Genomic DNA, 27,631 nt, shown 5'->3' on the forward strand with positions numbered 1-27,631 from the left:
TGCTTGGGATTAAAAGTGTAGGAAAATGACAAACTGGCGCTGACATTTTGGCACCTTGCGTTCTCCCTCGGCAAAACCGGTGAGTAACAAATCACTCGGAGGGAAACCGGCTGTCTCTGATAAGGATCTGCTTTCCAAATTAGCTGGTGAAAAGAATTAGAGTTGATCTTGTGGTCTGCAAGTCAGGTGTTACTGTTCCTATCAGGGTAGGAACACACAGTTCACCTGGTAGCCGTACACCAAGTGAGACATTTGTTCCTAGAAGCTTAACTAAGCATGCAGAGGTTATCCAAGTTTAAACAAAATGAAAGCATAAGGAACTAGATATATTTTCTATTCTCTTCTTACTGGTGTAGTCAGATGACCCCTAGAAAACAAACAATTACGGTTGTGTTTATATTGATTTGCCTTATATTGTTTTTTACGTGAAAATGTATTCTTCAGTGATGTCTTCTCCTCAGGTTTCTTTTACCAGGTGAATAAATTATCCCTACAGCTGTGCCACGTTGTTCTGGGATTATCATTTACAAATGAAACGCGACTGGCCTTTATAGATTTAGACTTCTGCATCTCTTGGGTTAAAATTATGAGTTTTTATTTTATTTTTTTGGAACATGATAGTGTAACCACTTGACATACACTATATTTTTTGGCAAGCCTACCGCTGAATCTGCTCCAAGCTGAATAACTGCACAGTGCTAGTTGTGCGTTAATATCTAGGTGCATCGTTTGGGGAAATACAATTTGTTAAAATGAAAGACAATAGATTTACAAACCCTGGAGAGCTATTGCTTTCTGAATTATTCACATTTTCACAGTCTGTAATGCAGCTGTTTTCTAAAGCTGGAGCTGAACAATTGAAGAAGTTCAGTTTTGCTATGAATATTCATCAGTTTAAAACAGATCAGTTTACCTGCAATGTCAATGATAAAGTGCCATTGCCGTTCTCGAAAGTGCTGCAAGAGATCGTGTCAAAGCACCCCTTCGAGGCGGATGTAACCAACACATTTTTCTTTTGTTATACCCCACGAAGCGATTATGGGAGATGGAGAGCAAGCTCTGAAAACATGCTGATTTGATCTTTGGGTCACCTCGGGCCTGACGAGGAACAGCATTAGACTTTGGGGAAAATGGTTCTGCCTGTAAAGGATGCACAGCTGGTTACAGATTTCCACCTTTTTGTATTTGATGCAGGACTGGAAATAAGAGCCCATTTTACAGATGTCTGAGACACAGTAATGTTCACAAGCTGAAGGCTCTTGCAAGTAAGAAAACACCTGGTGACAGATGTGTCTTGCTGGCCACCTTTTTTTTTTTGGTACATTTGCTTTGGGAACATTAAAACCCATGGAAAACGAATGTACAAGAACACGCTTTTCAGCTTCATTGGTCCAATTTGTACAAGATTAAAATCTTTAATGGAATAGTGAAGCGGATCCTTAATACTGTCCAGTATGCAGTTTGGGTTTTATTTTCACAGTTTCTCTGGATTTAGTACTCCTGGTCATCGCATATCTTCTGTAAACTAGGCTTTCCCGGGCTGGGACTGAGCTATTTTGTTAATGACATTCATGTTATCTCTTGATCCTGTGTAGGGATTTCGGGTGGATTTAAAGCAGGGATGGCAGGATAGGCTGATTTAAAATCCGATTACCACCCTAACCAAACCCCTCTTAATGGTAAAGCTTTGATCACGGATTACTGAAAGTGTTTTTAGATTGTATTGATTAACTGGTCATAGAAGACACTGATATGAACAACAGTTCGTTATTTCAATCTTAATACGGATGGACATTTCCCTTTTCCTCTTGGTTTGCTGAAGCTCAGTACAGACCCATCCCCACCCAGGAAAATACATTTTTGTTTTGACTGTTGTATCTGTAATGTTTTGCATTACAATGTATTTTTTAAAAGCACAAAACACAACCACCTTTCATGTCTTTCTAGTTCATATTTGAATATGTGCTAAAAAACATCACTCTGTCAGGGCCACAGCTTCAAATAAACTCCAGCTAATTTCCACAAAGTTTTGTTTTGGTGAACATACTGTAGTCAATTCATTATACCCGTGACTGTCTGAACATTTTAAAGCTTAGCTACTTCATGAAAATAGGGAGCAAGTCTTGGTCTTGGGCAAGAAAATTAATTGGGACACCAGACTAGAAGAGTCATGGAGCCTGTGGAGTCATGGAGTCGCATGGGCATGGGCGCTAGTGAAGTGCAGCTCTGCCGCTGACATGTCCGTGAGTTTTAGGCCAGCGCCTGTTGCCTGTTGTGTTGACGTTTCCTCTCTCTGAACTTCAGAACATGCAGCTTCTCGTTTGGCTGTTGAGTCCTTCGCTGAAAGGAGCTGTTTTGATTTTCATGAGCCACTTCACACGTTCGTAATCCCAACTCCCTCGCTGGCCGAATGCGTGGTGCCTCGATTCCTTTTTTAATTGTTGCTCTTGGACGGTGACATTCTTCTGTCGGGGCCACAGCTTCTCTGCAATTTGTGCTCAGCTCCAGCCACACACACCCCTCAAGGGAGCCTGAAAGGATACATTCCAATTACAGAAAGCCCTTCAAATTCAATTGTCTGTTCTCTCCCCCAATGAACGATACTGTTTCCTTTACAATTAAAGCTTAAGAACATTGCTGTGGTCTACAAAAAATTCACATCAGAGCAGAACAGGCTGTGATATTTAATCTGCAACATCCCGAAGTATTCAGTCACCATATTAGGAAAAACACTAGAGATTCTTAGATCGTATTGTATTCTGTCCTCTGACCTTGATCAAATCAGATATTGGCAAACTCTTGGTGCACTTTTGTTTTTCAATTGAGTAACATTCTTGAAATAACTGCATGCTTGGAGAGAAGGGGGAAAGTATTTCACTGAATTCAGTTTGTCAGATTTGGGAACGTAAGCTTCGTCTGAGAATAAAATGTGAAATGGGAAGTACGGAATACAGTAAAAATGTCCCAAATGTAGCACTAAAATGCTCAACCGCTAATAACTTGTTACTTGACAATGCTTTAACCTCTACCTCGGGAGGAAATTGAAACCAGAACATCGAGCGTGTCCCCTTCTGACCTCCTTTCTTCACAAACTGCTTTACTGTGTTTACCCAGCACCTACTGCAAAGCTGGCTCTGCGGGCAAAACCATGCAAGCGCTTTTGTGAGCAATAAGCAAAACTGTCCGGGTCCCCCAGGTATTAACTGGGCAAGATTTACCGACTTGCAAAGCAGAGCCAGCGCTCGGGAAATGTTTATCCTGTTAATGTGTTAATTGTCATAAATCTCTGGGTGGATCAGACGATTAGACGAAAGTGAATTGTAAACGGAGGGCAGCGTTTTGGGTGTCTGTTCCTCTTTACGAGGGCACGGCAGTGTGTTCTACTTGGCAGTGAAGCAGGGCATTGTGCACGTGGCCCGGTGCCAGACAGTACACAATGTATACTCTCTCCCCCGAGTCCCACTTATGACCAAACTGGTCTTTGTAAAGGACTAATCAATGCATCGCAACAATCGCAGTATAGATGCTCCTCGTATTTCATGTTATGTCTGCAACGGAGGCAAACGACTGATCTAGTTTAACTGCTGCCTCCTTTTACTTTTATATGGTTTAATTGTACTTAAATGTCACAGATATAACCTTTTTAGTAACAAGTTTGAAAACTGATTTAAGATATTATACAGACATTAGTACATTTGAGTTATTTATTTGCTTATTCTTTGTCCTTAATTATTTTTTTAAGAAGACACTAATTCAAAAGTGGTTCTAGAATGTCATTACAGTGTAACGGTGACTCGCAAACCCACTGTGATGATTGGACCCACATTCTCGCTGATAAGCCCCCAAAGAAAGTGTCTTTCATGTGTAAAGGTCAGTTGTTGCCATTACCTAAGGTCAAGGCAATTTAGAAGAGAAGTTTTTAATGACTTTTCTCTCTCCAGACGGCATGTCGTAAAAAAGACGGGGAAATCTGTTTAGTATGAAAATGAATCTCGCCAGAGGGATCTGTGTGGCTCCAATATTATTAGCGTTGGATGAGACACCCTGTCCTTCGTGTTTAATCCTCTCGACGACCGACAACGGGAGGAAACCTTCTCGAATTCAAGTCTGTTGAATCATTAATGAGTTTAAATAATACATTTTATGTATAAAATCAATATGGATGAATTGCCTCCCCTCCCCCCATAGAAAGTAAAGCAGGGATACAGCATCCAGAATGCCAAATTAATTGTATTGCAACACTCTTCTCCAACCATATAGCACTGAGAGGAGGGTTTTCGATCTGGAAGAAAAATAGAATAGATTTTTATTACTGTACACTAGAAGCAAAAATACAATCCTGTATGAAATCACGGCCTCTAGTTCACATCTTAATATGGAAAAGACTCCTTTTGTCAGCTTTAATTACATACTAAGGGGTTTTGTGTGAGACCTGAGAGGTTTAGCAGGGCCCGAGAAGGTTGCTGTAACATGATTCGCCTCTCCCAAGTCCCGTGCGATCACCCGGGAGGTTTGTGAAGAGGGTTTTAATTCGATTTCTGGTTTCTTCTCTGAAGTTATGGACAATGCCATATAGATGTCGCCATGCATTAGCAAGTCTCCTGAGGAATGGTCCTGGAGATCAAACGGGGGAGAATGAGAGTTGATCCCTCGGACTCCCAGAGAACATAATCCACCTGAATTGGAAGCTTGTCACAATGCAAACGGTAGAAATGAACTGGGTAGCAATAGTCTTGATAAATCTACTCTAAATTGCTAATGAACCAAGTGTGTGAATCAGACAGTGAAGAGTAGGCAATGCATACATCTGCAGAACAGTGACATTTATAATACAGTAACAAGTCCACCATGTTTTTTGCTGCAGGCTTGTAATTTTATAAATAAGTAGATTGCTGCACAAACATTGTATTATTAAAAAACAAAAACATTTCATAGTTTAGTTTTGGAGGAATCCAAAAAGACTTTCTGCACCTCAGTTTCTTCAGCTATGGAATTTCGTTTAGAATTCATACCGGCTTTTGTACAATATCAGGTTGTCATGCTTTTATGTCATGTCTTTTCTTGTCTGTGTATTTATCTCACACAAATAAGGTTTTGATGGAAACTGACAGGCACTTACCTCGGCCACGTTTCACAACTAACAATTCTGTTCTCTTTTTTTTTTCTCTCTCTCCCTGAAGCAGAGATTGTTGTTGGTTTATCATTTAATAAACTTTGAAAAGGGGAACACCTGAAACTCCAGATTGTGGGATAAGTCATGTCTCCGGCAGTTGACTAATGAAAGGATTCATCCATCTGTGATATTCTAGTTTTGGAGTAAAAGCACGTAAGCATATATCCTTTTAATGAGCGTTATAGCTGGTGAAAACAGTAGGAAGATTTGGGCAAGGTGAACCGAAGAGCCTTCTCGTTTTTCAAGACAGATAATAATGATTTAAAAACATGCTCTCCGGCAACTTTATTGCTTCTGATGTATTGCACGGGGGCGGGGGGGGCTGCTGAGAGATTTTGGTCAGGTGTCAGGCATTCAGTGCTTAAAGCTACGGACAGTTGTGAAATTGGTCTGACTGTCAGGATACATATCGGGTTTGTGCTGATTTGACTTGTCTTGTATTCGCTCAGGCAACTTTCTTTCTCCATTTTCAACTATATTCCTCATCTCCCTGCCATACCACCCACTGTGTCACCGCACAGTGTTCCCCATGTCATCCTGTCATGGGTTTCTCCTGGGTACCAGATCTGTGGACCTACACGGATTAATTGAAGCGAAGGATAGTGATAGGATAGGTGGATTCTTACAATATGACTGTATCCACGTACAGCTTTTTATCGTAGCCTCTACTTGTCTGTGGTTCTTGTTATAAATCAATGAACACTCCTTATCCTGCTAGCTTTGAAGGGAAAGCGAATACCAAGCAGTGAGAAGGAAAGGAAACTCAGAGCGCAGAGTTGTGAGTTAGCCTCCATGTCCTCGAGGCTTTTGAGATTTCTCGCCCACCGTTGCAGTCTTACTCTAGCAGCAGTAGCTGGCTCTCGCCTGCATAACTGCAGCCTTGCCAGGGGATATCTCACTGTTTTATAGGAAACTTTTATTATCCTCTTCGTTATTCTGGGAGGGCGGACAAGCAGTGAGGTGGGCTGGGATTTGGGGTTCTCTGAAGTCTCTCACCTGATCATCATTGTTATGAGATGTTGCAGTATTGTTGTAAGAAGCTGCAGCTTTGTTTTAAGTATAAATAATCCTAAAAAAACCTGTATACACTATCTGTTTTGGCTAAATTGCAGCTTGACTGACTTGTTTTCATTCACTCAGGGATGAGTATATTTAAAAACTCTATTCTACGCTTAGACAGAAATGGAGCTACAATATTGCTTGCTGTTTCATGTATGGTCCAAACCCATTCAGTTAGTGTTTAAGCTCGGGGGTTTCTGTTGAACTATGTGGTTAAACGCTTGAGTATATGGAGTAAATATCTTTCCCAAAATCTGCATCAATTCTTGCACAGTCTGGAACTCAAACCTGCAAAACAGGCGCTCTGAGCAATCTCCGCTCAAATTACCAAAATGTTTTAATTAATTTAAATTGCAATTACCCATTTTACTTTCAAAAGGGTTGTGGTTTTCCTCTACACTGTAATTGTACCTGTGGTCTAGTGGATCTGCGCTGCACAGACCCTCCCTTTCAGGGCTGGTGTTTTGGCTGGGTTATGTGATCCTGGATGGAGATGGTGGTTTACATCTAATGTATGTTTTCACTACACCTTGTAAGAGCCTGTTTCGTAGGGTCATACGGACAGGGTTTATGGAAGAAGTCCTGCCCATTGGATACATTGAGAATAGGCCGTGTGAAACGAATTATTAATGTAATGAAGGGAAGAGGAACATTTAAAATGCTGAGGTTAGGTCTCTCCCCTTCAGTCCATTAACACCCAGAGATTTGTAACGCTGTTATGAGTGGTGTCATTAAGCAGTACAGTCATTAAATCGTGCACCAGTTTTGTTTTGTACTCTTTTGATGAATGTAACTAAATGTTATTAAGACGCAATCAAAATATGTGCAGTTCCACAAAGGAGCATAATTACTTACAAGAGCTGCTATGATTCACAGGTTCTTTAGATGATGAATGAGTCTGAGATTTCAGCAAATAAATTGATATACTTTCATCTAAGGAGTTCGTGCAGCAACACGTTTTAATGGCTCTGCTCATGGTTTACAGTCTGAGACATTTAAATTATTTTCCCATGCTCCGATTCATTCGGCTACTTTGAAGGTTGAATGTCAGATGGAGACGAGAACATGATTAAGTTCTTGGTTCTAGATGTAGAAGAACCATACAGAACTGTGTGAAGATGTACCTGCAGGAATTTCCAGTTGTTATGAAGAAGAGGGTGGTCTGCACATTGACATGCCTTTTTAGTTTCATCCAATTTACATTATTCACCGTTGCATTGATGTATTCATCCCTAGTAGTGCAGAGCTCTTCCATATTGAAGCAAGCAGCCTTGACACGGAGATAATGCGTGTGGCACAATGCAAGTCGAAAACTGAGCAGACTTTAACATAGTGGAGCGTCTGGAAGTGTTGGCCTTTGTGGGGATTGACACATCTGCCCCTGTATAAGAAAGATATGCTATGGAAGTGTTATGGGGAAAATTGGGTCATTTCCACAATTTTAATACAGTAGTGCTGATGTGTATATATATTTTTTTGTCGTGTCCAGGTTGGGTATGTCTTGGTAAAGGTTGGTATGAAAATGCTTGTTGTCCTCATGCAAATAAATTGGTAGTCCTTGCAGATTGATTCTACTGGCATTAACTGTTCCAGCCCTGAGGGAGTGTGCGGGGCTCTAATGGGCTGTTTGGCTGTGCAGGACCCACACATAATCTGATGTTCACTCATGACTGATGTCTGAATTAACCTACATAGTCTTGGAGCCGTGCGGCGTAATTCAAGTGTTTGACACTGCAATCATTTGGAGCAGGGCTTTGCACAGATGGGTACACAGATAATAATAATATAATACAAACCCCCAGCAGCAGACACATTTACCAACACTATTTGCTCACAGTTTTTACACAGTGAATGTTGAAGAGTACCATTTCCTCTTTAGTGTGAGATTGTCATCAACTAACCTAGTGGGGGCAGAACTATGACAATGGTTTAATCTTGGCATCAACAGGGTCTGCCACTAGACCACTGGGCTCATTTAAAGGCTGCATTATAAAGAGAGGCCAACCGCTCCTCGAATGACCTGTCTCTCCATTACTGTATGCAGTGCTTTTTGTTTTTCGGGACAAGCATTGACTTGTTAATTAGTGAAATTGCTCTGTCTTATCAGTGCGCCATGCTGGAAGCTGTGCTAATGGGATGTTTATGCTGAATAAGGAGGTTGTTCGTATCTCTATTAATACTGGAAGGGGTCCAGTGCTGAGGCATCAAACGCTCAATCCACTCCGCAGCCCAAAACTCGAACAGGAAGCACATTTCTAGAATGACTGGTGTACTTTGGGTGGGAGGGGAGGGGGAGGTGGAGGGGGTCTTTCAGTGGGAGAAAGAGACAGTGACGGAGCACAGGGAGAGAAAGGACAGACTTAAAATGCTCTGGACCATGAGAACTGAAAAAGGGAAAACATTTTTTGTGTTGCTTTTCCTGGCTCAGAGATAATTTGCAGCCGATACCCTGTATTTGAAAGATACCCCAACAGGGGGCTTATCAGCGAGATAACCATGGGCTTTATCACTTCCTCTTCTCACAGCAATGTGCAACACTGGGCCTCTTGTAACATGAGACGATCTTGTTGGTGTTTAGAGACTTCTGTGCCATTGTAATAATGGACATCCATCTAGCATGGTTTGATGGACCATAAACATCCTTTGATTGGTTTTCAAGAGCAACCGGGAACCCTGTGATCAGCACCTTACTCTGTATTGATTACCTCCTTCATAGTTCATGATTCCTATAGGAGGTTTTTAAACCTCTTTATCACCGGAGATATGATCAATAGCAAGGGCTGGATTCGCTTCAGGCAGAGGATCCTCCGCTCATCCGTCATTTACTGTTTCACAGCACGGACCGAAAAACGGAAACACGTGCTCGTTTTGGAGGTTGTCCGTGTGATCAGAGCAAAATCAGATGCATTAAGAAATAAAATTATTATAATTAAACGATGGTGCCAATGAAATAGATGTTGCTAATCAACTATTGGCTTCTAAAGCAGCACTTTTGTATTGCATTTGTTGTATTTAAGAGTTTTAAATATAACTTACGTTAGCAGTTCTGTCACTGTTGATGAGACGTTTTCTACACACACTGTTGTTATCAATTGCAGCCCATTTCCTCATATCTCTGTTATCAACGGACAATGTCACAGTGAGGTCATCTCCCAGCAGACTCCACTCCTCAATTAGATGTCCCTTGCTACACATCGACAGGTTGGACACCGAGTGACCACTTCATGTGCGTTTCTTAAGAAGCCGACTTAGCACATCTGTGACAATTGTACTGCCTTACGAGGTATTTTCACAGGAGCTTGTGTGGGCTAACGTGCCTGTGGAAATGTTTTCAGTTATTTCATTTCAGGGGAATGGAACTGGTTTGGACAAGGTGTTTTTTTTTTCTTTCTTAAAACAAAGTTGCTTGGGTACACTGGTTTCTTGATCCCTTCGTGGACAAGCATGGTGCACGCATTCTTGAGGTGTCTTTCAGTTTTATCTTGCAATAATAAGAACTGGTGAAGCTTGTTTGTATTTCTGTGGAGGCCTATATGAAAATAGTGTGTATTTTTTAAGGATGTTCTATTTAATAAGTTTAAATCTCTAAATTACTTATAGATCTTTATTGAATGAACGATTAAACCCCTGCTTCATTCCCAAGGCACAGTGAAGGGGTGGGGTTGTCAGTTTTTAGCACAGTGACAACACATCCCTTCACAACTTTTTGGAAAGGCTTCCACTGAAAACTAAACAAATTCCTAATTTCTTTCTGTCAGAGACTTTATCTTGGAACATTATTTTATTCCCTCCCTCATTGATTTATTTCAATCCTCCCAATGTCTCTGGACATCCCCACCAACCGCAAACTCGGTCACAGGACTTGACATTGATATTTAAAAAGGGGAAAAGAAAAGCGAGAGAACAACCCTCGAAATGTAGCAGTGTGTGGAATTGCAAGACGTCTTACCAGAGCAATGACATAATCATCGCCAAGAGCAATATTAATGCAACCGATTTAAGTATGGTTTAATAACTTGTCCAATACCAGTTGTCCAGTACTCAAAACATTTTAAATTCAATTGTGATCCTTTGTCTGGCAAGCCTGTTGGAAAATATTTTGCACAATGACTTAATAAAGTTAATGAAACCGCTGAAGAACTCTTGTTAAATGCTCAGTTCAACAGTGGAATAAGGTCTTTTTTTTTTTAGGCTGACATCATTGTCTTTGGAAAAGATGCTGTAGCTGAGAGGCAAGCAAAGCCAGCCTAGACTACTCTTCCTTTCCTGATCTGTCATCATGTCGTTCAAAGCACAGTGTGATATGAAAAAACAATAACTCTGTGCATAAGCATTTTTCGGGAATAGGGGCCAATGACTGGGCTTTACAATAACATTACAGATTTTATTTTAATGAGGTTCTAAGTAGGTTTTATTTGACAATTTAAACTACACAGCAATGCAGATTTGACTGCTTTTTATAGGAAGAGGTCCTCACCCAGTCTTCCATGTTATTGCACAGGAAATACCCAAGTGGCTACAGGCAACAAAATCGCTCGCTAATGTTCAACAGATGCCAAATGCGAGAAGATTGTTTGTGCACTGAAATAAGTCCAGGAGATACCTTAAGTCTGGCTTTTACATTTTTTATTTTACCTCTTCCATCCTGTACCAGGCTCTGGGGATGTGGTGTTCAGCACTTGATCTTAGCCAACACTATCCATCCACGGTCTCTGGATGCTTTTGGAGTTCACACATGGCGTCCATAACAGCATTGATATGTGGGCCTCTGTCGGTTGCAGCTTCCTGTATCGCAGCTTTGTGTAACGCTGTGCACTTGAGGTCGTCTGAGCATCGCATGCGTGTTGGAGCAAAGTGTCGGGAGTTTTAATAACGTCCTGCATCTGCTGAAGGAGCGTCAAATTCACACACGGTTATGATTTACTTTTGGTGGTAAAACGTCTTTCCTCAGTGGCTCGGCTCGTAAAGCCGTGCTGTGCGTTTTTAGTAGGTCGTCTTGCTGGTGTCCTTTGATTCCAGTTTCCCTTAAACTGATCTTGGCTACGGGATTTCAAATTGAAGCAAAGCTCTTGTAAACACCCTGCGAGAATCTTGAAATGAAGGAAAATGAAAAACCTTACATTTCTTTTTTTTTATTGCAACATTACACTTCACAGCCCTGCAGTATTGAATTATTATACTGATAAAAGTAAGATTTCTGACACTTGTTGTATCTCTGCCTTACCTTTGTCAGCGTGTTTTGAAGGGGATTTAAGGTGTGACGGCTTGTGATCGTATTTCCCAGACGGGCTAGCAATCTGTTCAGCACAGATCTGTGCCCGAGGCGTTCTGTTTATGTACATACCTCTGTATACAACCTAGCCTTCGGTCGCCTGTGATTTGAAAAACTTGAGGAAAAACTAAAATTAAATATTAACAAAACAAACAAAAAAGAAACTAAAACATTCATTCAGGAGAGAAAGCTTTTATAGATTTTATGACTTAAAGCAGAGTTTTGCTTCCTAATGCATAAAAACATTACGAGGCTTGTTTGCTGGAAGGAATTTAAAAACAAAAAATGACTGGCATTTCAACTGATAACAATCTTCACGATTGGATTTGTTTTATAATGTTCAGTCACTTGCTTATTGTAATACTTTCTCTCTTGTGTGTTGTTGTTATTATGAAAGAATATTATGTGTATTAAGTGTCTGGGCAGAAACCCATGCCTTCTGTGCAGTACAGAGTGTGGTTTGCATCATCTCACCTGCAGTGCTGTGCATTCTCAATGCTCCTGCAGACATTTGTTTTCTGGACTGGAAACATTTACAGTGTTCTGAAACCATGCTTGGATTTAAACTACGCATCATATCACTGCTTATTCTGAAATGAAGCTTGTTGATAACTGATACTCTCTCCAGCCGATGCACAATTAACAGCTGCAGCCAGGAATGTCATTAAAAAGAGCTGAGTTCAGGTCTGCATAGTCTCAGTGGCAGCCTGCTTTAGGAATCCATAGTAAGTGAGCATCAAGGACTGACCGGCACAAATACAACCCTCTCGTAGGTATCTACCAAACACTTGGTGGGATTTTAACCAGGAAACCCATGTTTCACAGCCTGCTGTTGACGGCCTACCACGTACCATTTTGCAGCGTACTTAATCGGGTACATCTGCACTTAATTTACCACACCAGAATATGTTTTGTAAATATTTCCTGAGGGTAAGGGCCATTCATTAAATGTGAAACGGCTTCTGTGGGCATTGGGCTTCAAATGCTGGTCCTTTTGTAAGTGGTATCGAAGAGCTGCTGGCAAACCGAAGATCAGATCACAGAGCCACCGAGCTAAGCATCACCATTTGATCCCTTTCTGTTTCCCCAGACTTGAGGGAAAAGGGAGTGGAGTGATGTTAACCTCGCTTCCTGGCCCTGTGCCTTAAGTCACAATTGTTGAGACTTCTGTCAATTCTGTCAATTGCCAGACAGAGCAGTTGAACATTTGTTGATTGATGTAATGGCAGAAGCCTATTTTGTCTGTTTCTATTGGAATGAAACTCTGCAACAGTATAAAGCACTACGTGGTAGGTATGTTTTGCAGCTCGCTCTCATTTAGGAAGGCCTTGAATTCTGCTATTTATCTCTTCACAATTCCTTTTTTTGGTGCCGAGTCCAAGGGAGAGGGGATTAAAGGTAATATCAGTCATTAGAGAAGGGAGTTTGCAGCAGAATGTAGACCTGGATTGAGTACAGTGGAAATCTGCATATTAAATGCAGGCTTCAATTATAGGATGAATGTGGAATGGGTAGAAAAGCAGTTTAGTGAGCGGCTGCAGGACCAAAAAACAACGAGAGCGCAAAACCACATACTGGGCCAACATTGAGTTCATTTCCCTTTGCTTTTGCCTGTCAACAGAGCGGAAATGCGTTCGGTTACATAAAACGGATAGAGTTCTTTCGGTTACGATTAATATTAAAATAACAATGGCCATCCGACTGTATTTAATCAAACTGAAAGTTCTGTAAAGCACTCTGCCTCTGGGACAAAAAGTATGACCGCACTTCTCAGAGTGGTTTAATCCCAGATCCCACAGTGTACTTGCTCCTTCACCCTCTCTGAACTGAGCACACCTGGATAAAGTAGTGGTGTCCAATGTCCCCACACAATGTCTCTTTCTGTGCAGTAAATATCAGCCTTGCAAACCTCTCCTTCCTACATGACGCACACAGCCCGGCTACCAGACAAGGATGTTATTTTGTCTGCTCCTTTTTGTGCTTGGTGTTTAGCTGCAGTGTAGTATAATAACCACTATAACGGACACAGAAGTCACGTATTATTTCATATGGTTCTTATAATTTATTGAATTACAGTTAACAAAGCTGTCAAAAATACCTGAAGCAGAAAGCCTCAATTACAGACTGGGTCACAGCAACATCTGTGGGTAATTGCTGTTAAGTAACCATCTTATTTTGAGTTTGCAGCAGCTGAAAAGTAGCCAATGGTCTTGAGAAGAGCGACTTTTTGTTTTGTTTTGCGTTTTGGTGTACGGAACAGTGTGCAGTATGCATTGTGGATGTTCCTTATGGATGAATGCTTACACGAGTGGGTTTTTGAAGTTCTCTCTGTAGACGCAGTTGTTGGTTATGTTTTTGATCCATACAGTGGATGCCAAGAAAACCATCTGAGCTGAGGTAATTCTGAAAGCTTCATTTAACAATTTTCAGTGAAGAAAAATGGCAAACGACTGAAAGGAACCTTCTCCACAGCACGAAAGATCGTTGGAGAGCTGAAAGAATATTCTGATTTGTTTCCTAAAGCATGCAAGGGATTACTAACGTAAGAGATATTAAGATTCGACTAAGTAGGCTGTTCAGAACACTTAAATGTTTCAAAGTCAGAAATTCTGAGGGGTTCAATTCAATTATTTTTTTATAATTAAGAATGTCAATATAATATTGAGGTGGCGGGGGGGTGGTTGAAGAAGAAGAAGGGAAATAAAATGTTCTTCAAGCATGAGTTCATAATAAAAATAAATAAATATACAAGTATTTGCTGATGTCATCCCATCTTCAAGACTACACTTATCCACATCAGAAACCCAGCGCTCCGTTTTGGTCAAAGATGAGAAGCCATGGCTTGATGGGCACAGAAACTGAACTGTAAGTGAATCCAGATGGTCACTTGGGTGCTTAAGTCAGATCTCAGAACTTTTTTCCTTGCCTTCTCTGCCTTGTGGGCCTCATGTGGATTATGTGTTGTTTAGAGTGACTCGGAAGTCCCTTGGGGCTCGTCCTTCATCTGCTTCTAGGAGGCAGCCATGTGTTTCAGACCAGACCTGTCTGAGGAGAGGCCGGCAGGATGGCAGGCCGCCCTCTAATTATCACCGCCGCGTTTGTTTTCGGGGGGGAAAAAAAGTCTTCTATCTTTTTGTGACCTAATTTTTATATGGTGATCATTTATTATTTATTGATTTATCTATTTACAATTAAAATGTGTTAATTTTCAGGAGAAGATGCTTCAAGGGGTTGATACCACCTGTGGACTTTTTCAAAGTCCCTTTTAACGGGGAGCACAAATGATGGAACGTCCTAATTTTTTTTTATCTCGTTGGAGGTAGTTGAGTAGTGAGAGTCTAATTCTGATTTAAATTGTGATGTAGTTTAGGTAGGCCAGATGGAGAATTTCTAAACTGGGTTAGTACCCCTTTTCAAATCACTCCAGGAGGTATTTAACGGTGACAAGGTAGTGTGATGCACAGCACTTTAATAATCTTAAATTAAGTCCGCCTGAGGACTGTGATGTGATTACCTTCATGAAACCAGCCAAGACCCAACCAAATGCCGACACACAGTCCAACCTACCAGCAGCTCTCTTGGCTTGTCAATAGCTTGCGCTGGCATACCACATGTTTAAAGCATTTTGACACCTCCGATTTCATGGGCAGGGGGAATTCTTGGCTTCGAGATCCCTGCTAATCCTGCACAAAATGACGTCGGGGATTGTGTCGTCCCGCTGGAATGCTGCCTATGGAGGTGACTGTCCTATTTTGTTGTTGGTACAGTTTAATGTGAGTGTCTTGTGCTTCAAATAGTTGCCAGTGTGGTCTTCTTCGTATTCACTGACCTTTATAACCATGTCCTTTGTTTGACGGCAAGAACTCTGTGATGCTGCCCTGCCTGCTAGTCCCCATTGAAGTTCTGCGCATGATGATGTTCTCCGTTTATAGCTGGTTGTATACATTACATCTAATCAAAGTCCTGTTCTGCTGGTGTAGAAGCACAGATGCAAGACTAGGGAAAAACCAGATGGAATAGTGTCAAATTGCATTTGCTCACCACCAACTAGCCTGGTGGTCCCCAGGTGACTCTCTCACGTGGTGATGACAACACATTGAGTGTTCACATCAATTTCCACCGGATTATATTAATTATGGCCTTCTTAAGACTGAGTTCCAACCCTATTTCTGGTTCTGGTGAATGGCTACAAGGTATTAAGCTGAAAGGCGATGGCTACAATAAGGTGTAGACGGTCCTCCTTGTGTTGGGGCCTTCCTTCATCCGAGTTGTGTCTCTGTGATCACACAATGCAGGTTTGTTTGGTTGTTTACTCCTAAATGCAGTGTTAAAGCAGCTGGCTTCAGGGCCCTCAGCTGTTGTGCTGCCTGTCTGAGAAACTCCACTCCAGCTGACACCAGGAATGCAGAAACTCTAGATTCTTTTTTTGAGGCTAAAATGAAAACATCTCTCTTTTTCAATGTGCTTTCATGTGAATCGGTTGTAACTGGAATGTGTCCTGCTTAGGAGCTGTAAGACTTTAACACTATCATAATCCCGTTTGCAATAAGAAACTGACTGTTTTTTTTATGAGGGTCGTATGCACATATTTTAGTTTTTCATAAGACCTGACCAGCGATGACCTTGCGGTGACAATGAACTCCATTCTGCGGTCATGATCCACCGGACGGTTCCTCTCTGACCCAGTCTAAAGAGTCCGCCCTATTCAGGAGGTGCTCCCGCAGCGTCTCTATCAGCCCAGGGTCCGGCCACTGATGTCCAACCAAAGCACAGTACCCTTGTTGTAACCCTGTGGTTAGTAGGCCCTCCACTTTAGGTACAGACACCAGATTAGCACCATTCCTGGACTACCCAGTTCTATCTGAACTAGTATATTTAATACTCAAGCTGTTCGAGGCCCATGAAACAAGCTATAATTATTTTTGTCTAACTGGTGTTCCCTAAAAAAGTAAATTAACTTTTTTCTATAGAAGATATTCTATCTGGTATTTAATGAATTGTGAGTATATGCATTTCCTTCCTTCTCTATTTTTAAATGCTTACAGCTCAGCCCTGTCTCTTTGCTTTGGCCATTGGAGCCAGAGTTAAGTTTTGCTTTGTTTTCTGTGGTGGGACAGAGCAACCCTTGCTTGCATTGTCCTCTGAACGCCCGGTTCATTTATAACCGCATTTTCCATTTTTAACATCAAAGACCACTTTTTTTTGTTTTTGTTTTTTTTGTTCTCTTGCTTCTAGTTGAGACTATTTTTACTCTAATTCTCTGGATGCACATTAATTAGACACTCCCACACTATCAATCCATGGAGAATGAGGGTAGGAGTGGGCTTGGGGACTGGAAAACTGCAAATTCTTTGTAACCCTTGTCCCTCATTGCTTGTTTTGCAATAATGATCCCGTTTAGGAGGACGGGGACGGCCTGTGAACTGTATCCCTGTGCCCTATTAGTCTAATACTTGATGAGCTTTTACTTTTATTAACCATTAGAGAACAATGCTACATCAAAAATAAAAAGAGCAACCAGAATAATTTGCTAGACTATATTCCATGTTAGGTAAAAAAAAAAAAAAGTTTATTTAGACTTGAACAGAAATCGTAGGCTTGATTTTTTTTTTTTTTTTTTTTTTTTTTTTAAGTAAAAAGCTTTAAATCCTCAAAAGGAGCTGACGAGTTAAATCCCCCACAATAAAACTCCAAACTCTGCAAGAATGAGAAGTGAAAATAACAGGCCATGTTTATTTATCTTTACACAGAGAGCTTTGGTTGTTTAAACTAAAACTACTAACTGTGTTGTGGAAATTGATTCACTTGGATCCGACATAAATCATTGTTGCCAAGGTCCTGGGATCAATAAACATTTGTAAATGTTCTTATTTTCTGAACAATATATTCTGAACAATATTATGGTGTAATAGATGCATTGCTGTCCTTTGAAATAAATAGCTGGAGTTAAATTTCAACACATGCTACTAATTGTAATGTAATAATGTCACATAAGGGGGTATTTTTCATGACTACTTATTGTAATCCAGCACAATCCTTAAAGTATATTCTAATGCCAACTAATTTTATATACAAGGAAATCAACATTTAGTTAGATGCTTTTTAAAGTTTATTTTAAGTTCGTTATATTATTTTCAATTCAACAAATGCCACTCTTAATTTCTTTGAAAATAGACATTTGACATCTCTTTAAACTATGATTTGCTTTTTATATACTTGACAGATTTTTGAAGGCCATATTTGCATTTATGCTAATATAAAGAAGCCTGCTTACAGACAAGTTTTAAAGGTATTTCTAAGGCATTTTTTTTTCATTAAAGCCAAGCATATGCAGCATCTGACATGAATACATTTACCTTCAAACCCAGCAGACAGAGTGAAATTGCAGCACATTGACAGCACGTCTGGAAGATAGTTGTATTAATTGGAAATGAGTAGGAAGCTGGGTTTTAGCCCAACACACGATTCGTTTTTATTTTTCAGATTAACTATACAAATGAATTGATGCCATCTACACTGGATTACAAACTGAACATCTGAAATACCGATTTTACTCTCAGGGTCTCAATCTTTGCTTTTTAATTAATTTATTTTCCCGACGTTGCTAGACAAAGAATGTGGGTTTCAACGTGCTGCTTTGGGGAAATGAAAACAAATCCAATAAATCCAGGTTGTTTGCCATTCAGTCAGTGTTTTCTCAGCTATAAACATGACATGTAGCAGCTGGTTAGGGATAAGGCTTGTCTTGGTGACATGGATGTTTTCCTCTTTACCAATATTTCCCCCAAATGTTTACCAACGGAAAGCAATACAAGTACAACAACTCTCTCTAAATTAAAACCATGCTGCAACTTCTGGTTTAGGAAAAAATGCAGATGAACACAAACTTTGTACCCTCTTGTTTTGATGTTGATTCTCCAGTCCCCAGGGAAGTGTAGGAATGGGGTGCATTTGGGCCACTCTCTCAATCTTCTGCTAGTGATTAATTGATAAACATATATTTGTTTCTCCAGGAGTTCAATTTTATTTCTCCTCGAGTAATTGATTTTCTGTTTTTATTTCTCCTCCTTCCCTTTCTGTATTTGAAGGCGGCTGTCAAGAGCAGATGGTCCTGGGTTATATATTAAATTTGTGAAATCGGGAACATGGACTCCAACTGGGGGGGGGGGGTCAGGACAATCATTCTTCTCCTTTTAATATTACTACACAAGCAAACCATTAATTATCCAGGCTATGGCAGAAAAACACTGTTATTATTCAGCACGGATGAAAGACGTTTCAGAGAGGTATAATTGTTTCATGCTATTTTAAGTCTGGGCTTTAGTTTTCTTATTGAAATTACACACTGAAGCATTGAGGAAAACAGGTGAGACATCCATCCTAATTCCTCCACAGCGGGGCCTGTCGGTGCAGGGGCCGAGGGGAGCGGGTTAGAAAGTAACGTGGTTAGGGGGAACACCGATATGGAAATGAAAGATAAACTGGATTAAGTTCACGTTAATGGACGACATATTTTATGAGTGAGTGTGAAGAGATGTGGACAAAGGGTTCTGCAAAATCACCTTCCCGATACGAGTTGTTTTTGTTTCACAAAAGTCTGTGGATAAAGATATTGAGCGTCGGAGCAAAATCCTTTTCAGAAACGGTTCTGTTCTGAGATACAAAGAGCTTTACAAATGATAGTACTGTGCCATTCATGTTTATTCAGTAACTTTTGGTTTTATACTCAGTGTATTCATTCTTACTCCAATCATCATTTTCTTTCCCTATCTGTGTGTGTTTTTAATTGGTAAATTCTCTGGCTAGTTATTTAGGTTCCCTGTGCTATTGCCCCACTGAGTTATCAAACAAATACCAGACTGTATTAGTTTAACCTGACATTGAGACGTATGCTCATTTGAAACTAGTTCATAGAAGTGTGTGAAGTGAAATGTGTTCAGGCTGGTTACCAGTGAGCGGGATGTTTCAGTTCACATCTTCAGCATTGTTAAGGAATTGGGGAAGGTATTGAATATACCTTCAATGGCCTGACACTGCATTGACAACAATTACTCACCCTAGCTTATCTGACTGGAACAGGCTGATGTATCGGGGCAGCTGTTTGACCACACTAGTCCGAGTGGAGGACTGATGTCCAATGATTGTGGGTAGGAGTGGCCAGAGATCTCAAATTGGCCTAGGAGGAATGATGCCATTGTGCCAGGGTTACTTTTGACTAGGTACCAGTGCCTGAGAGATGTGGGGCAGAGAAGCTGAGGTTTTGTTTATCGGGTTTATGTGCTTGGATAGAAGAGGAAATGCCTATAATTTCCACTGATTTAAAAGTCAAATTTTTGCTGTATTGATGTGCTGATGCAGGGTTCGTGAGATTTGCTTCAGAACTACTAAGTATGTTGCTGTTTTTTAATTTTTTCCCATTGTATATTGAAAAATCCCACATCTATACATTGTTTTTAGTCTGGCATATTTGGTTTGTTATATTGTCCATATAGGGCTTTTTGTGCTTCAAAACCCAGCTCTTTTCTCTCAGGCTATTTCTCCCCGCAACTTCAAGCTGCTATGGTTGCGTCTGTCACTGCAAAAGGGCTTCAAGACCTGTCTTTTAATTTGATTGTTGCTTTTATTGAGGCAATTTGTAGGTTCTTTGTATAAACATTTTACATTTTATTTTACTTCTAAGAAACTGGCTAGTCAGCTTTCATAAGACCTAGATTGCACGATGCGGTCCTTACGCATAAGTGTGCTGTACAAGCATACTTATGTTGTCATATAAATCAACAAAAAAGGCAGACGCACATCTTTCTTTTTCTTTCAAAAACATTCACAAACAAACATGTTCTCCGCTTTAAAAGGCTTTCAAAAGCAGTCCCAGTACCCGTCTTGTTCACATCATCTGGCGCCATGTCTTCCGTTTCATCGTTAATTTCCATTTCTCATTTGCGGCCTTTGCAGTTGTGCAGCAAAAAGAAAATCTAAACATTCGATTATTTAGCCCCTGAATATCTGTTGTGGTCTCCAGAATTTATGAAATGGAAAAAGAAAAAGAGAAAATACATTTAAATGAGAGAACCACCACCACCACCTGTCTGACTCACTCTGTAATGAATGTAGGTTTATGCTGCCAAAAGTCAGTGACTCTGATTTTAGGAGTACATTAATACACCCTCCCAGGGTGTACAGGAGCACTGAGCTGAAATTGGGAAATCGCAGTGCAAATTAAGCCATAAAATGAACTTGCAGCAGACGCATTGTAACGGCTCAATCCCCTAAACGTCTTTAAGAGCTCGCCGGTCACCGGTGCGTGAAGAGACAGATTTAGAATATGACTCTTTTGAGATAGAGGCCTTTCCTCAGATACGCTTCTCGAAATGTCTCTGTTGTTGTACTGTACTATTCCACAGACAGCATTCACCTGCTACACTCAAGCACATCTCTGCAGTTATTAAAAGACAGCTGTGACGCAATCGGAAGTACAAAAAGGAGCAGAACCCAACACACGTGTATCTAGTAGCTCAGCCTTGAATCTTTTTGTGCAGTAAGTCCTCTTTGAATGCTCAACTACTGCAAACATCTCGCTCTGGTATTCCACGCTCATCGATTTGCTTTGGGCACTTGTGTTTGTTTTGTCTAATGCAGCAAAAATGTCTAATAATGTTATCCAAACAAGGAACACTGTGCCAAGACCTGTTCCTCATTGCTTGCTCTCGGGTTTCATCTTGCCTGATAGTTCCTCTGCACTGGCCGTTTGATCGGCGTTCATGTCTGTGGTATGAGCTAAGCATGTGTGGTGTCTCTGCACCCTATTTCTCCCCGATTTGTGCAAGTGGGAACTAATGCAGTTGCTTGTAACCCCCTGAAAAGGAGGCTGTTTTTATCCCCTGACAGAGCTGCTTTGTTCTGCTCATTGTGCAGACAGGAATACTGTAATATTGTGTTGATTTGTCTTCAGGCGCTCTCTGACAGGAGAAGTTGGCAACAGCTCCCTACAATTAAGTCAACTTCCAGGCAGACAACAGTGACTGGAGAGGTTCATGGGAACGAGAGGGAAGGGAGAGAAAGTCTGTCAGTAACTCACTTTTTGGGCTATTGGTTGATACAGAGAAGATGGGGCGGCAAGGTCAACAAATCTGCACGTAAAAGGAAAATCTGGTGCTGATGTGCATTTTGCGATCTGGAAGAAGTTAAATAATTCTGATTCTGCACTTAAACTTGAGTGATTGAGTCTGTCTGTTTTGTACTAAAAGGCCTTGATTTAGATAGATGACTGCTTTTGTGCCTGCTCGCTTTTGTGCCTGCTCAGTTTAGTGCTTGGTGTTTTGTCAAAATTGAAATGTTGAGGCGGATTATAATCGTGCAGGTTTCTGGAGCAGGCTGGGCAAGGCTTGGCACTCTAGCCCTTGACAGCGCGTGATAAAGTCCCAGTTGACGGATTGATAACATCCAGATTGGCCATCCTGTTTCACAAACGTTGCACTTTCAGATTATTTTTTTTTGGCCAGTCGGAGGAATTTGGATGCTGTCCGAGCTGCACGGTTTGCATATCCTTCTTTCATTCTCCTTCCATCTGTCTTTCTCCATCTGCCACCATTTATCAGTGTCTTACATTTACTGTTGTTTACCCATCAATTGCGTATGGTACATTTTCTTTCTTTCCCCACTCATCCCTCCACTCCACACTCTATATATTACATTTTAAGCCTAGTGGTACGTGATGTTTATTGAGCAGATTCCTTTCATAAAGCCTGTCTGTAATAGTCTTTCATAGCAGCACCAGCAAGAAGTACAGAAGATATAGGCTACTCCTCTTCTTAAGATACATGGGTACTTTTTAAACTGGATTGAATAATACAAAAACTCCTACCAATTCAGCCACAAAGCCACGTGAGTTTCACACAAAGAAAACGGGTGCTCTCTCCCTTCCACCCCTCTGTTTCAGGCTGGGAACCGATGGTACGTCAGTCCGGGTGATGTATGCGCTCTTGCTTTAGTCTGAGCAGGCCCGTCTGACTCACGTCTGATCTCGCATTTAATCTGTGTGAGTGCAGTAGGCAGCCACTTAATTGGGTCCCTACCAATCCTTTTCAAATGGCAAAAGACTGCCATAGCCTCTTTGATTGGGGTTGTGATGCTAAGCTCTCACCAGCCATGATCTTTCACTACCTGAAAGTTTTGTTCGGATCGGGTTGAGGGTCTGCAATCTGATTTTTTTTCTGGCTGGAAGAGTATCAATGGTTGTGTCCTGCTTACCTTGCAGGACAGTTTAGGTCTATAGCTGTTTTCTAAAGCTTTTTAATTGCCAAGTGCGCCTGGGCTTTGATGATCAGTTATTCTCAGGACAGGACAGCTGATACATTCAATTCTGTCACTGAGCTTTCACTGGCTGCATAACTCTGCCACTGGCAGGTAGTACTGGAGTATGGGAATCGTGTGTTATCATGATAAGCCCCTTATAGTGAAATCTGCTTATTAGAAAAGCATTCAGGTAAGCTTTTACTGTATTAAGACTTCCCAGAAAATAAATAAACTGAGATGTATCTGCAGTATATCGTCAAATGATGTTGATGTGAGGGAGTGCCTGTAAAATATAGTTATAAATATTGCCTGTTTGTGAAATGCTGCGTGTCCCATTTCAGAATTGACATAGGTGTGTCATTCAATATGATGATCTAAGTGCATTGGCGTTTGATGGGGTAGGCACTTCACAAACTCTGGTACTTGGTATGCCATGCGTCCTGACAGGAGCATACAAAGCTCGGGTGTTGTGTGCCGAGTGTGTGAGTAGCCGATCGCCTTCTCCAAACAACGATTGCTCCATAAATGCCTCATTTCTGGATACAAGCCAGTTGATTTACATCTTATCAGCTACGTTCAGGTTTATCACTTTTGTGAAATCCACGACGGCTCCCCCCACCCATGTATTTCTGGAGTAAGTTGGCAATAATTACCAGCAATAATGATTTCTAAAAATGATCTTTTCCATGACCTTAGACTAAAGGATCACATTTTGTGGAATAGCTGCTACATAGAAGCAGTGCGTTAAAAAACTCAAGCTTTGTAATAATGTGTTAGTTCTAGATGATAGTACCTGTCGAAGCACAAGATACTATACTATTTAATCCATCTTGCTTTTCTGTTTTTAAGATTTCATAGCTCATAGTTTTCAAAGGTCTTCATGTATACAACTAAGTTTCATCCAGGGTATTTACATTTGTATAACTGTGTATATGTGGGTGCTAACCACCTGTAGCTACACTTCTTCCCTCCCTCACACACACACACACACAATAATGCACACCCGGAGGAACGTCTTTCAGAGTCTTTTTGCTGTTTTCCTCATGCTTGAAAAGGTCCCTGACCCCAATGTGCAGAACCCCCAAGCAACGTTGTTGTTTTTATTGTAATTGTGTGGAAAGGTGGAGAAATTGAATCCTTCCCTGGTGGTGTAGATGCATACTTTACCTCAGGAACAGCATTTGTGAGTGAGTCTAAAATGGCACTGCTTTACGTCCAGAACAGACGCATTCTACACTCTATAGGGTTAAATGCAAATTCACTCTTTGTCTTTTTTTTTTGGTTTGTTTTTCTGAATATTAAGTTATATTTTGTTCTGTTTCTGTTCTCAGCAAACCTTTTCTTATTATTCTTTCTGCTCTCGGTGGGAAGTGAAAGTGCTGCCAAGGCTGCGTAAGCTGATCCAGTCTCTCAAACGCAAGTGCAGTTCATTCCAAAGATTCATTTAGAGACATTCAGTCCACGCTTTTAATCCTTTTCCGAAAAAGGGAAATGTTCGTGTTCACGTCAAGAAGCTAAACTTCAGCGTCTCGGGAATTAGCCTAGCCTTTGAATAAAAATACCCCCTTTTTTCCTTCCTTAAAATAGAATACAGAGAACTCTACGTCTTTGAGGAATGATGTCAAAGCTGTGGCCGAGCTTTTGAGTCCTGGAGGATTGAGTATCTTCTGTACAGGTTGCTTCTCTCTTCCTTGGACAGCACATGATTAATCGTATTGAAAAAATTAACAAATACATCCTGGGACAGTTATCATAATTTTTTTTTTATCCCCAACCTCAGGTACATGAATCGTTATCTGTGCTCCCCATGGCAAAGGTGTGTGTTTGTGTATGCGTGTATGTACATGTATAGCGTCATCATCGACAGTGTCAGATTAGTGCCTTGCTACCGCTCTCCCCTGCTATGCCATTTTTTCATTCACCCGACCCAATCCAACACAACCAATTGTGTAAATTAGCTAAAGGAAATCTTTGAGGGAAACTGTACTGAGCAGTTACTTTTCTATTCCCTGTCCCTGCCCATAGGGTTGCCAACACTGAACTTCCTGCAGTGCGGTCTGGGAGGCTTTCTCGAATGACAGAACGGCCTCAAGGATAGACCTGGTAGTAATCCGAAACTTTCAGAGGGGCCATCGAAATCCATTTTATGTATTGGTTTATTTGCATTTCTGGATGTATTCTGCAATGTTTAGGAGGAAATGTTACCCACGGGTTTAATGCTAGTCTGAACCCCTAAGTAACACTGATTGGATGATTGGGAGGACCCTAGGTAAATCCGCAGCCTTACCTGCCTTCGATGTCTATCTTGTCTCGGACACGTGGTCATGAAGCGACCTTCTAGCCCTTTATAGCCCTACCCCGATGGCGTTTATCTCTGCTGCTTCAATGTTCCAGTTTATTATTTTAATTTTATATTTTTGTATCCCTCTCCTCCTCCCCTGTATGGGAATGCAGCTTCTCTCCCAGGCCCTCAGCCTTGCCGATCCTCGAAAAGCCCACAGAACGGGGGATTGTGTAGGCCTCACTTTCTTTCTCCAGCATGCCCTAATTTGGACATGCTTTTTTTTTTCATCTCTTCTCTTTCTTTTTATTCTCCCCAAGTGCTGGATGTCTGCCTAATTGAGCTTTTTATTTATGCCTCCGAAACGGCAGTGAGGGAGCGGGAGGAATGGGAATGGGGGTTGGGGGGCTGCCGTGAGCGAGGCCTATACTGTCCCAGAACTCGTTTACATCCTGAGGTCCCGGTGAGATCTTTCCCGTCCGAGGTTAGCGTTTGCCATTATTCAGAGCACTGCTCCACATACTAAATTATAGTCTTGGGCAGTAAAAACCCAGAGAACAAAAGGCCGTCTGGCATGAGAACTGTTAGTTTAACCTTCTGTGGTATACAATTTATATCTCGGCATGATTTTTATTCTGCTTTAAAGTTCCAGTCCTAGGCACAATGACAGTTTTGCAGTTTTCTACACACAGCTGCTATAAAATCCATTACAGTTAATCAATATCAGTTTGATTTGAAATGAAATGAGCCATGGATAGCAAGTTATGCTTCCAGTTTATCCCCAGTCCCCCATAGTTATTCATACACACGCAAGGATTAAGAGATGGCCTCTCGATTAGTGCTGCTGTAGTTGGCTGGGCTTTGAACGAGTTAACCGACCGCATCTCTTGACACATGAGCGAAAGAAGAGTAGTTGTTGGATTATCTATCCCAACTCGTCATAACAGAGGCGAGACCGAGAATGCGCTATGGATTGGTTTGGGGTGTGTGAAGCGGGGATGGCGAAACGACACACTCTGTAACCAGCAGCCCTGGCACCTGCTGATATGAATTGCGGCCGTGCTGAGCTGGGGGGGAGAGAGCGTCTGGACACCCAGTTTGCTCTGCAATGCAGCAGCGGCGAGATTCTGGTTGACATAAATCTTCCCCTCCTCATAACCAGGCCTGTTCTGCAGCAGCTCGAAGTCCTGTATTTGCTTTTGGAGATAATTACTGCAGTGCTGTTTTGTTTTTAATTTATTTTCTGTTCTCCATCTTCTATTTCAGCATATATGTCTGGTAAATGTTAGCAGAGATGGTATGATGATGGCAATGGCAATCATAATAAAGATGTAAATGATTAGTATTGGCACCTTTTAACAAGATTGAGCGTGCCATAATACCAAGTCTTTTCTGTTAGATTAATCTTGTGCTGCAGCACCACAACATATGGTATCAAGCAGGTAAAAGCTCCTGTAGCAGCCTAGCAAGTCCATGAAATACCTTTTCTTAAAGTTAACTTTCTGAAACCCTTTTTATTTCCCTGTTAAACATGGTCTTGGATTTCTGCAATGCTTTGTAAGCACCTGGCATCGTCCACCATGGCTAGTTTTCCAGTTTTCCATGACCAAGTTCTTTCAGGCAAGAGTGTTTCACAACAAATTATGAATTATTTTGTAGCTGGCAGAGACGGGTCGAGTCAACAGTGGTGTCCTGCCAAAGGGTGGAGCAGTGCGGCCTGGGATTTCATAAGTGACTGGCACGACTGTGTATGGACCAGTCAATCACACTGGATGTTGTTCAGATTTCCCCTCTCCTTCCACCTCATATACTATTTCTGTCCTCCTTCTCTACTTGTGCCCTTAACTCAGTCCCATTTTATGTTTATTAATCTAAACTAGTCACATTTCTCATCCAAAGTGTGTGCAGGTGGACAGTGGAGGGAGTTAGGCTTGAGGGAGATATCATCTTTTAAAAGTGGGAATTGGGAATGAGATGTTTGGGGAAATTTGCCATATGTGGCTATGATGTTTCTCCACAATAGTTTCTGCCCTCCCCCTTTTCATCTCCGGAAGGATGCTTATAAAATAAGTGCAACCTCATCACTGCAGCACATTGTCCTACATACTCACTCACACACGGACAATTTGTCATTGCCAGTTCCCCCGTGAATTTCGTATCTCACTGCACATGTATAAAGCAATCAGTGTTAATCTTTAGGTTGTAGGACAGAAACCTCTGCCTCTCCCTGCAATAACTCTTTAGTTAACGTAATCTCATTTATGATGCGTCAAAGTGCTGCATGGCTATAAATACCAAAACATGCATATGACATGATAGCGGGAAGTTCAGTAGACGCCTTAAGAATGTGCTATTTACGCTCTTGAGTGTTTTATTGAAAAAGTGCCATTAACTCCGTCAACGATGGACCGATGATGGAAAATTCCAGATAAGCAAAATGCGGTCACAACCAAGATGAGGTTTGGGAGTAGACCGCAGTTTAGGATCCACTGAACTCGAGTTACTGACAGGAATGCAGTTCGCAATCTGTTCTTGACATAACAGGGAGATCTTA

The 27,631-nt window shown here is 41.2% G+C and overlaps 1 protein-coding gene across 6 annotated transcripts in view; it reads left to right on the forward strand.

Annotated features, from left to right (window-relative positions):
* LOC136712307 (myosin phosphatase Rho-interacting protein) overlaps nucleotides 1-27,631 on the forward strand; it is a 118,049-nt gene that overhangs the window by 11,180 nt on the left and 79,238 nt on the right. The gene's annotated exons all lie outside the window — the stretch shown is intronic.

This window comes from Amia ocellicauda, chromosome 17 (genome assembly GCF_036373705.1).
Source record: "Amia ocellicauda isolate fAmiCal2 chromosome 17, fAmiCal2.hap1, whole genome shotgun sequence".
NCBI lineage: Eukaryota > Metazoa > Chordata > Actinopteri > Amiiformes > Amiidae > Amia > Amia ocellicauda.